This window comes from Myotis davidii, unplaced genomic scaffold (assembly GCF_000327345.1).
Source record: "Myotis davidii unplaced genomic scaffold, ASM32734v1 scaffold143, whole genome shotgun sequence".
NCBI classification, from domain to species: domain Eukaryota; kingdom Metazoa; phylum Chordata; class Mammalia; order Chiroptera; family Vespertilionidae; genus Myotis; species Myotis davidii.
The window spans coordinates 2,136,704-2,149,069 of NW_006294876.1; positions in this window are offsets into that span (position 1 = coordinate 2,136,704).

The following is a 12,366-nucleotide window of genomic DNA, read 5'->3' on the forward strand; positions in this document are numbered from 1 at the left end:
AGTACACTTATGATGATGGCAAAGAGAAACCATGGGATTTAGAATAACACTAATAGCTTGGTATAATAAAAATAAAACAAAACAAAAAACAGAGTGTGGGAGTCAGACAGACTGTTGTGGAATCTCTAGTATAGCACTAACTATCTGCATGGCTTTGAGGATTATGAAAAATATCTTTAAAGTTAAATTTCTTCCTCTGTAAAACGGGGCAAAAATAACACTTTACAGAGTGGCTGAGAGGATTAAAGCGAGAGTATATGTTAGTCATTGTCCCTTCCTCTCTACTTCAGTTGTCAGGGATCCCAAATCCTCTTGCTCATGTTCCTTTTCTTTATTTTTTTTTTATTTTTAAAAATTGCCCTTTTGTCTTTGCAGTGGGGCTCTCAGTGAGAGCTGACACTCCCAGATGCCAGATTAAAATTTACTTAGATTTGTAAGTAAAAGCTCAGTTAGGGAGCAAGTTAAAGCTTACCTCAGAGATAGACCTTAGAATCTTTTTGTTTTATTACAAAAATTTTATTTCAACTTTCTATTGTTATGAATCCCAAATTCCAGCTCAACTATAGATCAAAGACTCTCTCAAAAGAAGCCCCAGTTGTCAGTAAACTGACCACTTCCACATCTCAAGTATCCAACGTATTTCCTCAGATGGGTACCATATGGCTATTTAAGAAGTGATCTAAAGACAGAACCATGGGTAATGCCATCAGGTCTCTCCTCTATGTACATTGAAATATGGAAGAAATAGACAAATCCAGTTTGCTCTTATGTGATCACAGTAAAGGAAGGTCAGAACTCCAGCACCGAAATCAGATGTGTGACGACTAGAAATGGACAAGTTTTGGAATAGGTTGAGCAGACAGATGAGCTCTTGGTTTTAGTTGGGGCTGTAAAAAGCTATGGAGAACAATTTTTAAAACTTCCAGTGTGGGCACAGAATATGCACATTTAACTTCTATGACAAGAGAGAGAATAGAATGTTTTGGTGATTCTGCCCACACTCCACATAAGAGCATGTACTCTTAGGTGAGAATGAAATCTGATGTTGACCTCCAGTTCCTCTGCTTGCCTGATCATCTCACATCACTAAAGTAATTCTTGTTTTATAGCTATATATTATTCACACAAAATGGCCCTTAAATGCAAGTCAGTAACTTAACTTGGTGTGGAGCCGATGCAACAGCAATTTGTAGTAATGAGAGAAGAGATTTGGACTTGGGAGAGAAGGAAGGCCTGCCTTTATTTGGGTGATCATCAAGGCTAATTTTTTATACATGACTTATGCCAAATAGGCTGACTTTAGAATCTAACCTGGTGTAATGCAACTTCACTATGATTAAAATGTATATGCTTTACACAATAATCAATGTGTTGTGTTAACGCTTGGATTAGTAAAAGCGAACATTAGGAGCTTTAAAAAAGTAAACATAATTTGGATGAAATTTACCAACAGCTGAAGCAATCTACCTTCAAAATTATATGATAACCCACTTTTCTTCCCAAATCTCAACCTCAGTGCAAGAGTTTTTATCAAATACTGAGGAATTTAAATTACAGCTACTATAAAATAAGTGTTGATGCATCTAAATGTAACCCCACAGGGGTAATGTTCTAAAAGGTATGTGAAATCTCACAAAAAGTGATCCAGAATCAGAATTTTTCAGGGCTAAGTAGAGCATTGTCCAGGGGGTGGAGCAGAGAATTTTCCATTCCTTGTCATCTAACAGATAACTATGCTTAAGCTTGGTGAGCATGCAGTGACACCAAAGGGAGCTGAATCGTTCTGTAGGTTATTTTATCCAGATTGTGGTAGATTGGACACTCTGGCTATAGAGAATTATCCTCCTTGGGGGTCCTGATTAAAGTTAGAAAGGACCTTAGTACAAAATCCTAGTAGAATCAATGCAAACGATTAAATATAGAATGAATGCCAAAGGTTCTACAGCAATTTATTGTCTGAAAGAATATATTCCATGTAATTATAAAGTCGAAACTAACCATCTGTTTAAATATGGCATCACGTTGGTCAGCATTGTAAAAATGAACATCTTGTTTTCAATGAGCACCATTTAGGTTAATCTGAACATATGAAACACTAATGGTAATTTAAATCAACACTTACTGTGTGCCTAAAATGTGAACAGCCCAGCTGGTGTGGCTCAGTGGCTGAGTCAACTTATGAGCCAGGAGGTCACAGAAGGGGGGCATGCAGGAGGCAGCCAATCAATGATTCTCTCTCACCATTGATGTTTTTATATCTCTCTCCCTCTCCCTTCCTCTCTGAAATAAGTAAAAAATTATTTTTAGAAATTTCAAAAGAATCATTAAAAAAAAAAAGGTAAACAGCATGGTAGAAGGCAGTGGAAATGAGAGTTTCTATTCTCAAAGTGTTTGGCCAGCAAAAGAGACAAAGAATGTATGCAAATGGCTCTCATAGAGCAATGAGGTTATTTATTTAAGACATTTATTGAACACCTAATATAAGCCTGGCACTATGCATATAGCTACAAATACAGACATCAGAGATAAAGTCCCTGCTTTCAAGGAGGTGAAGATAAGGTTGCAGTGGGAAGCAGGAAGAGACAAGACTACAGAAAGTCACAATACACTGTTCTAAGTGTTTTGGGAAAATTCGGAGTATTCTGAGTCACAAGGTAGAATGAGCCTACTCTATTCTCCATTGAGAAAGAATATCCAAAAAGTTGACAATTGAGCTGAGTTTTTCAAGATTGAGCAGAACTAGGAAACTAGGAAAGGGGTAATGTGGTAAGAGCACATGACAGAAAGAAGAAAAAAATAGAGCAAAATATCACATTGACGAATCACAGACAGGAGAGAGAATGGTGTATTTGGAGGTCTGTAAATATATTTAGTGTGCCAATGTACAGGGGCCAGTGTGGCAAGAAGTGAGCTGGAAAGGTGAGCGGGGACCAGACCTGGAAGCCCTGAATGCCAGTTTGAGGAACTTGGACTTTATTCTCCAGGGGGATTTTAATCATGTCCCTAAGATGAGTAAATGTTTATATTGGAAAGATGAATTTGGCAGTGGAGTGGAGAATGGCTAGGAGGGAGGGCGAAGTTGGAGATGGGGGTTAATTAGAAGGTCTCTGCAGTAGTCCCAGGGAGAAATGAAGAGTGCCTGGGCTAAGGCAGAGTCAGTATAGATAAATGTGGCCTAAACTAGGGGAGGTGGAGTCCTTAGCACCTACTAATTGATGGGATATGGAGGCTCTGCCAGATGTTTCAGTGAGAGTAGAGGTATTCCCCCAGATGGAGAGCTCAGGAGGGACATGTTTAAACAGGCTGATTATGAGTTTGGTCCTAAACATGGGATGTTTGAGATGTGTCCAGAAAGCAGCGAAATTTGTGAAAGGATCCTCACTTTATCAGTGGGAAAGGCTTCAGGTTATTATTTTAAGGGGGGGATAGGAAAGAGAGAAGAGAGAGAGAAAGAGAGAGAGTGAGAGAGAGAGAGAGATTTCAGAAAAAAGCCAAAAAGAGCACTCTGGCTCCCAGAGCCAGGAGGGGATATGGATCCAGAGTAGAGATAGAGTGGCTTTTGGTTGAAGACAAAACAACTTGCTCAGTGAAAATGAAGTTAAAGAGATGTGATGGTTAATTTTATGTGTTAACCTGACTGGGCTCAGGGATGCCCGGATAGCTGGTAGGTAGGTAGAAATAACCGTATGCGATTGAAAACAGTGTAAAGATAAAATTGCCGAAGTCAAATTGTCATTGGAAGCCCAACTGATACTGCAAAAAACGAAATTATTAGGTGAAAGAGACACACACATACCGTAAGATACACAGGGAAAATATAGAAATACAAAGAAGCTGAGCAAAAGGGAAATGGAGGATGAAGAGCAGAAATGAAAAGATGCTGATCTTGGCGAAGACCCTAAATGGAATGTAATTAACAGGATAATGAAGACATTATAGCATTCAGATTTCTTCACTGCAAGCTAAAGAAAACAATTTTGGCTAATTTAACCAGAAAAAATTTAGTTAAAAATAGAGGTTAGCTCACAATCTCCAAGAAGGTCACAGCATCGGGCTTGGAGTCTAGGGAACCCAGAAGTGTGCGGATAATCAGGCAAAGGTATTGCATTGTGGACTGCAGGAGTACTGGCTGCTGCATCTGCAATGCATCCACTTCACTGCTGTGTCTGGTACTTGGCAGCAGGTGCCCAGCTATGGCCACCTGCTTCTTCCCTTAGTGACTTCTCGTTCAAAGTCAGCAGGGGTACATCTCAGTGCATAAATATACACCTTATATGTACCTGTAACCCAGATGCTAGGAAGGCAGTGAACGTGTGGTGTCTGCCACATTCTGTAGGGTCAGATAGACTTTTCCAAATACACTGGGAGATGCTTAAATGTAGGCAAAGCCTACAGCGGGACCTGGCGATTTGCTTCTAACAACCAGAATACAATAAAAGTGATGGGATATCACTTCTGTGATTAGGTTACAAAAGACTGAGTTCTCTGTTGCTAGACTCCCTCCGGCTCTTTCCACCTGCTCATTTGATGAGGCAAGCTGCCTGGTTGAGCTGCCCAGCTGTCAAGGAACTGAAGATACTTGAAGCCAATAGTCATGGAGGAACTGAGGCCCTCAGTTCAGCATCTTGTAGAAAAATGGAATCCTGCCAACAACCGTCTGCATGATCTTGGAGGCAGATCATTTCCCAGTTGAACCTTGAGATGGGTCAGTCCTGGCTGACACCTTAATTGCTGCCTGCGACAGGTTCTGAGCTAGAGGTACATGGTTGAGCCACACCTCACCTCCCGACTCTCTGAAATGGTGAGGTACTTATGTTATTGTTTTGGCCTACTATGTTTTAGAGACTTTGTTAGAGTAATAGAAAGCCAATAGTAATAATAAAAAAAACAACCACAATATACCTCTTACTGATTGTTAGGTCAACTAAGACGAAAACTATTGACTATTTAGGAAAAAAGAGCAATGAAAAAACAATCACACATCACACATATGAGCGAACTTTCTCTTCTGACATCAAAGGTTTGGCTTTTAGCAAACCAATGCCTCAGTGAGAACAACCGGAAAAGCGGGATACATTGAAAGAAAGGTTCTGCGTGAAGGTGTCAGAGCCTTGCTGAAGCATCTTGGACTCAAGGGGCCTAGCTCCTGGAGAGAAGCAAGCTTATTGGGTTACATTTCTGCCAAGGCTGGGGCGGAAACGAGAGTCCAAAATCTCAGAGAAAAAGACGATGGAAGCTGGTAAACAAAGTATGGCCCCTCCTGGCCCTCCCTTCCCCTGAAAGACCATGCAGAGGTGGAGCAGTTTACACAGTCCTGAGGACGGGCTCCTCAGATGAGCAAGCCCCTTGCAACAGCCATCTCAGGAGGGAACACTCACATGACTCTCCCATCGCCCCAGCTTCACTCCGCTTGTCCTCTTTCCTACTCCTGGGAATGGTGATCCCTAATAAAGCAATGGCTCATGAACCCTTTGCCTGAAGCTTTGCTCAGTATTGAAACTAGATTCAAAGTAAATAAACCAAAACTAAACCATTTTTAAGACACCAGTGATAGCTAATTAAGAAACATAATGGGAAAAAGCACCCCATAAGTTTTACTCTGTTGTATTGTCATTATCAGTTCAAAATATTTTCTAACTTCCATTGGGATTTCTCCTTTGGAACTAGAGGATAATATACGTGAAGTGCTTAAAAGGTACATGGTAAGCATCCTCTAAGTCAGTGATGGCGAACCTTTTGAGCTTGGCGTGTCAGCATTTTGAAAAACCCTAACTTAACTCTGGTGCTGTGTCACATATAGAAATTTTTTGATATTTGCAACCATAGTAAAACAAAGACTTATATTTTTGATATTTATTTTACATATTTAAATGCCATTTAACAAAGAAAAATCAACCAAAAAAATGAGTTCGCGTGTCACCTCTGACACGCGTGTCATAGGTTCGCCATCACTGCTCTAAGTGCTAGCCTTTATTATAGAAAAGCACAGAGATACATACACAAACTCCTATATCTATACACATAAATATGCATCATTATAAGTAAAAGACAACTTTTATAATATACTAGAGGCCTGGTGCACAAAAATTTGTGCACGGGGGAGGGGGGTCCTTCAGCCCGGCCTGTGCCCTCTTGCAGTCTGGGACCCCTCGGGGAATGTCAACCTGCTGGCTTAGGCCCACTCCCCGAGGGATTGGGCCTAAGCTGGCAGTCAGACATCCCTCTGGCATCCCAGGAGCCCTCGGGGGATGTCCACTTGCCAACGGGGACCAGGCCTAAGCTGCAGTCAGACATCCTTAGCGCTGCTGAGGAGGCAGGAGAGGCTCCCACCATCACTGCTGTGCTGGCAGCTGTCAGCCTTGCTTGTGGCTGAGCAGAGCTCCCCCTGTGGGAGCGCACTGATCACCAGGGGGCAGCTCCTGCATTGAGAGTCTGCCCCCTGGTTGTCAGTGTGTGTCACAGTGACCAGTACTTCCCAGTTGTTCTGCTGTTAGGGTCAATTTGCATACTACCCTTTTATTATATGCCTGGTGCATGGATGGGGCTGGCTGGTTTGCCCTGAAGGGTGTCCTGGATCAGGGTGAGGGTCCCCCTGGGGGGCCTGGCCAGCCTGGTTGAGGGGCTGAGGGCTGTTTTCAGGCTGGCCACACTCCCTTCAGGGTAGGGGGTCCTGCTGGGGTGCCTGGCCAGTCTGGGTGAGTGGCTGATGGCTTTTTGCAGGCTGCCAAGCCCCCCGTCAGGGACCCTCACCTCATGAGGGTATGGCCAGCCTGGGTGAGGGGCTGATGGCTGTTTGCAGGTTGGCCACATCCCCTTCAGGGTGGGGGTCCCTGCTGGAGTGCCTTCCCAGCCTGGGTGAGGGGCTGATAGCTGTTTGCAGTCTGGCCATGGCCCCCAGCCTCCCAAGCTCCCAGTGGAGGCTGGCTGGACGCAGGTATCTAAGATTTATTTATCTTCTATAATTGAAACTTTGTTGCCTTTAGCGGAGGCCACAGCCAGCCAGGGCAGGCAGGAAGCTTGGCTTCCTCCATCGCCGGGGCAACCAAGCCTCCTGCTTGCTCCAGGTCAGTGGCTGCTGGCCGCCATCTTGGTTGTGTTAATTTGCATATAGTCTCTCTGATTGCCTGGTAGGTGTGGCTTGGTGCGTAGCAAAGGTGTGGTCAATTTGCATGTTTCTCTTTTATTAGATTAGATATGACAGACAAAATAACAATAACAGCTAGCATTTAGGGAGTGTCCTATACATGGACTCTGTATGAAAACACTATGCATTGTCATCTACATTTTACAAATGAGGAAACTGAGGCACAGTAATTTGTCCAGGTCATACAGTTGGAAAGTGATGAAGGCTAATTTTGAACACAAGCAATCTTACTCTATAAAGAGCGTTTGAATTATGGTCCAGAGAGGCATAGAGAGGCATAGTAATCAGTTTCCCTTCTCAAATCCTATTAAAATAAAATAAGAAATACCTTAAGTAAATCCATAAGATATTGAAAAGCCAATGGGAATGCCAATGGCATAATAAAAAAGAGAAGATTCTGGAACATATAAAGAAGCTGGTAATCAATGTATAATAAATGCTAACAGAGCTGAGAAATTACAACCTTACTACAGTGTAAGTTGAGGTCCAAAAAATGAGCAGGATGGGGAAAAAGCACTCTCTGTGGTGGCCCACCAGAGACCACAGGGCAAGGGCTGAGGAAGAGCTGTTTGGTCTCCGGCTCCATCTCAGAGAGAAGCTGCCTCTGGAATTGATTCCCAGGCTGCTGGTATAACGTGAAAGTTCCAGAAATAGGCCCTGGGCTGAAGATGAAAGGTTTCCTTAGGATCCAGGTTCCCAAGGCCATCATGAGGGACTTGGAGATCTCATATCTACAAACATGGAAAGCCAGTCTCTCCACCCAGCTTTAGATAACTACGTGGTTTGGGGGAATGCCACGATCAAGAACCTGTCTCAGCAAGCACAGCTAGCAGCTGCTGAGAAATTCAAAGTTCAAGGTGAAGCTACCTGAAACATGCGAGAAAAAGACAGACTTCTGATTAAGTGGAGAGTGAAGAGGGGAAGTTAATGTAACAGACGTGAACATTAAGGACATGGAACTGGTCATGTCCCAAGAAAATGTGTCAAGAGCAAAGGCAGTCAGGACAGCAGTCATGACATTGTAAAGGCAATTAGCAATTAGAAATGCAGCACCTGAAAATGAGAACTCTTGTTTATTTCTGTGTTTTAAAAGAGTGACTGCAGTTGGTTTGAAATTTGTGTGGTTTTTTTTTGTTTGTTTTTTTGTTTATCATTAATGCAGTTATGTCTTCTAGTTCCTACTTCTTGGCCCATAGATACTACTTTAAAGGAAATGATCAGAAAAATGCAAAGAAAAATTTCTGTATGGATGCTTATACAAACATTATTTATAATAACCCTGCCCCTGCCCTTTTCCCATAAAAAACAAGACAGAACAAAAAAACCACACACACACACCCCAGATAAAAAGGGGCAATAACCTAAATATCCTATGAGAGAATAAATAAATGGTACATGCATGTAATGTATGCCATCTCATAGTTAATATATGTATTTTAGAAGGATATGAGAAAATGATCAAAATACTCTTGTCAGTGGAGTAGAATTCCCTTAGTGGAACCATAATGTTTGGGAAGACTAGAGGGTTTAGTTAATTAGCAAAAGAAAATCTTTCTCAGTATGCATTCCTAAAGACTAGCTGGTGGAGACGACTTATTATGTAAATAGAATTCTTGGTCTTTAAATCCCCTCCTACAGGCATTGGTTAATCTCTCTCCTCTGGTTCTCACCTCTGTATCCCTGATTGAAATCCATCTAACCCATTTCAAGTTTTCTTCCTCTTTGTCTTTACTGGAGTCTATACCTATTCAGTTGGTACTGTCCAGGTGGAGTGCATGGGGTTAGGGAAGGGATCTCCAAATCTTCTGGCCCATCAGAGAGGGGCAAACAAAAACAAAATAAAAAAGAAAGTCCTTGCACAGCATATGGCTCCCTTCCTAGCAGACACCTCTCTGACTAGCCTCTGCTGCATGATTATTCCAGCAGTGACAGTGGCTCCTTCCTCCTCTCACCAATGCCCCCCTCCTCGAGGGGCCTTCTGCTGTGGAGGGAGAAGCTTCTTGGCTGTAAATGCATGTTTGTTATTCCTGGGTGGCAAAATATCTCTTTCGTTTTCAGTATTTTTCAAAATTTCAACAAATAGCATCTAAGTAGGAGAGGAAAAAAGAATTTCCCCTCTACCCTTCTAAGTTCTTGGCTAAGACTCCCCTGTAATAAAAAAGATTAATAGAAGAAAAGCAAACAGAAGTTTACTGGTAATAACATGTATGTATACCTCCTGTACTAGTATATGTGGGTAACTCCTCTAAATGGTCAAGCCCAGCTCCTTAAAGAACATCTTCAGCTAAAGACAAAAGAAAGGTTTTGGAGGAGGGGCAGCTATGGGAGGTGACCAGAAAAAGCACAGTAAACAAGTATATGGTTATTATGCAGATTGAGCTCATTCCGTTCTCCATTGATAAGAGTTTCTAGAGGTTTAGGGTCACCCTTCTGTTCCTGATACAGAGCTGTAGACACCCTACAAGCAGAGATTTTCCTTACAAATGTAAATGTCCTGGCTTGGGAGAAGGGGATGAAAATGGGGGACATCTGTAATACTGTCAACAATAAAAAATAAAAAAATGCAAATCTCCTTTTATTAAAAGTAACCTCTTGGTTTTTAGAGCTTTTCCTGTATCTGCTGTTACTGAAAAATAATCAGTTCAATATAATCCTTATGCGAAGAGGCAATTTTGGGGTGCCCTATTCTGCTTCTTTTTATTTGCAAATGATAAAACTTGAAAAAAATTCAATCAATGTCATATTAAATATTTTCTTTCTGTCTGTCTAAGAGTTACGAACATGATCTCTTTGACAACTGGGGATTTCTTGTGTGTGTTTTTGGTTTTAAAACCCACGTTATTAGGATTAACATTTTCCTATACAAATTTTTGCTTATCACTACTACCCGTGGGTATCATTCTCATTACTGCCATCAAATATTTCTTGTTATTTAGTAAATGGATTTCAGCATAAATATATATATATATATATATATATATATGTGTGTGTGTGTGTATATACATATACATACATATATATGTATATATATATAGTATATATTTATTTTAGAAATTTTAAAATCTAAATTACTGGGAGTTTATAATTTTTCAGGTGTAAAATTTGGCTTCCATCTTAAAACCAAAATATTTTTTAAAATCAGGGGAAAGTCTGTTCATTGAGCACTGAAAAAGATAAAAAATAAGCTGAAAGGAGGTAAATCTCTCCACTGTTATGAGTTACCTCTTGCACATATATTACTTTTAATCTATTTTAAATTAGCTTTTTATTCTGAGCATATGTTCTTGCATTATGCATAACCTGTTCAGTTGTTGGCAGCGATGTAGGCTCTGGATTCTTGACTTTGTGCAGGAAAGTTTTCACAATATGAGCCCAGGTGATTTTGAGAGTACATTTATTAAAGTTGGGGGACAGGGAAAACAAAGGAAGGGCTAAGATAGAAGAAGCAAGATTATATAATAGTAGTGAGACTAAGCATGGCTGCTTTGGCCCTTTAGAAAGAAAGTCACAGAGACAGAAGAAGTGAGCCAGCTGGCTGGGTGGACTCAGGAAACAAGTTACCAAGGCTAAAGAAGGGTCCTTGGAGAAAGAAAGCGAAGATATGTGCCTTAAGATAAAAGGGGGTGGGGGGAGAGGGGAAGGTACAGATGTGTGTGTGTGTGTGTGTGTGTGTGTGTGTGAGAGAGAGAGAGAGAGAGAGAGAGAGAGAGAGAGAGAGAGAGAGAGAGAGAACGAACTAGGTCCTTTGCCTTAAGGATTTTTACCTTTTTCCTAAAGGCAGTAATTATAGCGGAGGAGAGGATCTCAATAGAATATTCATCAGCTTTCCTGGTGTGTCCTTTCAGGGGTGTGGTCTCTATTGATAGATTGGTGCTAGGGTAGGGGGTCATTGTTCATTGTATCTTGTCCTGAGGTCAGCCATGGAATTGCTTCGCTTCATCTGGTTTTGCTGCTTTCCTGGGCCTCCAGTGATTTGACGCTGATCAGAACCTCATTGTCTTAATGCTTGAAGGAGAGGTCTTGCAAGGGAGAAGGAGGCAGGTGAGTCAGGGTGCTGGATCGGGCCAGTTTGAATCAGTCATCTGTCTCAGTCTCCCCGTTCCATTTGCCAAGGAGTTTTCCTAGCTTTTTACTATCCTGCCTCACAATTAGTCTTGGTATGCTGTCTTTTTACCCCTATTTGTTTCTCTTAAGATTTAAAAAAACAACCTTACATTAATATTTAACCTTTTTTTTTTTTTTACTACCGAAAACCTTTTTAATAGAATATCCTTCTTTATGTAGTTAATGATTTCCCTTTCAGTGTTTCTTTTAAAATTCTGACTATTTCTTTTATACTCAGATCTTGGAAAGAGTTTTGCTATTACTTAGGGTGGGTGTTCTCTATCTTGGCACTATTGAAGTTTTGGGCCAGACGATTTTTTGTTGTGGGGAGCTGCTCTCTATATCATAGGATCTTCAGCAGCATCCCTGGCCTGTACCCAACTCCATTCCAAAGCACCACCCACTTGTGTGACAACAAAAAATGTCTTCAGACATGGACAAGTGCCCCCCAGGAATGGGGGAATAGGGGTGGGATGGGGAGTGGGAGTGGGAGTGGTCAAGTTGCTCCCTGTTAAGAACCACAGAGCTAGGGTGACTTTTGGCCTTGTGTTACCATGTTCAATCATAAATTATCCACAAATTATTATCTGAAACAAGTGAACAGGCCTTTTGCAGCAGGATATTGTTTTCAGACAGTAGACAGATAAGAGCCTAGGAAATATCACACTTTCTCAGCAAAATGCCCCACTCACTCCTGTTATTTTCTTTCTGCCAGTGGCATCAAAAACAATTTTGAAGAAGCTTGGCTATGATGCTTCATGCTATCAATCAAAAAAAGGCCAGACATGTAACACCTCCAGTCCTACTCCAGTATTCTAGCTTTGCCTGCTACGAAGGAGCAGAAATGTAGATGAAATTCAAGTTTACCTCTGTTAAAAACAAGACAGCAAGCCCAAAGTGGAGTTGCTTAATTACACTTTCTCTCCTAGAAATAGAATCTTAAACCAGTCAATCAGGTATCACCCAATTTGCACTAGTTAGGTCATCTGACAGATAAGACCCTGCACTCCCCTAAAGCAGCAATTTTCAACCTTTTTCATCTCATGGCACACATAAACTAATTACTAAAATTCTAAATAAAGCACACCAAATATATATACATATATATACATATATAT